This window comes from Centruroides sculpturatus, unplaced genomic scaffold (genome assembly GCF_000671375.1).
Source record: "Centruroides sculpturatus isolate CEXI.00-Female unplaced genomic scaffold, Cexi_2.0 scaffold1116, whole genome shotgun sequence".
Classification (NCBI taxonomy): Eukaryota; Metazoa; Arthropoda; class Arachnida; order Scorpiones; family Buthidae; genus Centruroides; species Centruroides sculpturatus.
Window position 1 is genome coordinate 194882 of NW_019385334.1, and position 2039 is coordinate 196920.

General features: G+C 31.4%; 1 long non-coding RNA gene across 1 annotated transcript in view; it reads right to left on the bottom strand.

The window, feature by feature from the left end:
• Positions 1-1147, bottom strand: part of LOC111637774 — a 14356-nt gene extending 13209 nt beyond the window's left edge. The window contains exon 1 of the long non-coding RNA XR_002758740.1: positions 1052-1147. This is a non-coding gene — a long non-coding RNA (uncharacterized LOC111637774). The remainder of the gene's footprint in view (positions 1-1051) is intronic.
• Between the last annotated feature and the right edge of the window lie 892 nt (positions 1148-2039).

The window sequence follows — 2039 nt, forward strand, 5'->3', positions numbered from 1 at the left end:
TAGTTCATATTATTTATGAATATGTTAAAATTTTTTTAGTTAAATATTTAATAGTTTACAGTTTATATTTAAAAATATGTGAAATATCTAATAGTTACAGTTTATGTTAAAAGTTTAAATTTAAAAAATGTATTCGAAAGTTGTATTTGATAATAGTAAGTTCTTGAAAATGGCCTATTGGAATTGGGCTGAAAACATTTGAAATTAAAGTACAGTAATAATAAGCTCAGCAAGCGTTGGGTGTTTTATTTATATTTGTTTCCATACCTTCAATTGTCCCAATTGTTCGTGGACTTCACGTCAAGCTAAAGACACTAGAAAATTCTGTTACTACAGAATGTAGTAAAAAGTTATTGCAATCATTAAAAGATTAAATGGTTACAAAACACAAACCGTATGTGGCATTTCACCAATTTTAGATCCTAGATTCAAAAGTCTCGCTTTTCGACTCAAGGAGAACTACATAAATTTTTCAAAAGCAATAACAAATGAACTTGAAAATATAATAAATTCAACTTCAATGGATGCTGAACCATCTGGACTCTAAAATGAACAAGAAAATAAAGAAATAAGCCTAAATAATGCATCTGATCTTTTTGATTTTTTTAAAAAAGAGTAGACATTCACCAAATACAAATAATTCAACAGCAAACGCAATTATTGCTTTCTGGCAGTATATCGAACGACCGACCTCTCGAGCCTTCAGATTCCGACCCGCTTCAATTTTGGGTCAACAATGGTAGCTATCCTTATTTTGATAATCTGAAAACAATTTATCACAAATATGGTTGTATTTGTGGTTCCTGTCAGCTTCGAGAGAGCCTTCTCGACAGCAGGGGCCTACAATTTGGGGGTATAAAAATATCGATAAATACCGATGGGTATCACTATCGATAGTATCCGACCACTACTAAACACGTGCTTTTCATAATTTACGAAACTAAACATTAGTCGACAGAGATTTAAAATAATCTTTCAAAACTAATTAGAAATTTATTTATACAAAATTCAAAACTGATTTAAATAAAATATACTCAAAATCAAACGTTACCATTTAAATGGATCAAAATAAAAACTTTTCAAGACGGATACCGCACCACTACCGGGCATCGTGGACCACTTCTTTTAGATAATTGCCAACTTAATTTCAAAAATCGCAGAAACCATTGAGAAAATCGCCCAAAAATAGCCTTTAATATAAATCTTATATATAAAATAATTTAAATTTTTTAACGAAGCAACGAAGCAAACATGTTTAAAAATTATTTATTCTAATATTTTTTTGTTTATATTTGAGCATTTTATACATTTTCATAATACAGTCGAAAAAATTATAATTAAGAATATAACGGTCCTCCATATTGGAGGTAATATTAAATTAATAACGCTGATTGTTTTTAGAAGAAAGTTGTCTATGTAAAATTCCATTTTATTAAAGTATATTTGATTTTAAATCATTCTCCTCGTAAAGACAAAAAAAAAATACGGCCGGATGGCCGAGAGGTCAACATGGCTGCCTACCGTTCTGGGGGATCCGGAATAGCATCGGCTGCGTTTCTTTATGCAGCGAGAGTGCAGCGTAAATGACGTCACGAGCAGCTATTGCTACACGTCGCTGCATCATAGTTTAGAAACGCTTTCCGCTCGAGCGAAACATGAACGTTCATAATCTATCCTTTAATTCCAGTTACAGCCGAAAATACTGCTTTAGTTAAAGAACTACAATATTTAAATAAAGAGATATAAAGAATCTAGCATTTATCTTTCCATAAATGTGAACAAAGTAAAGAGATAAAAGATATATAATTATATTTAAAACTAGCAGACCCCGCCACGCCTTGTTGTGGCTCAAAATGTATCTATTATAAATGTATAACACTTCCCCCCTAGGAGAAAATTTTTCGAAAAATTTCTTCTTAGTGTACATTCTCTTGACGTACCCTATTAAAACGCAATCAAAAATGCAAAAACCCGCATCTAAAATAGTATAATAGAAGCCAAGTTTTTCACAGTAAGCCTTAATCCTGTCCCTCTCCCCC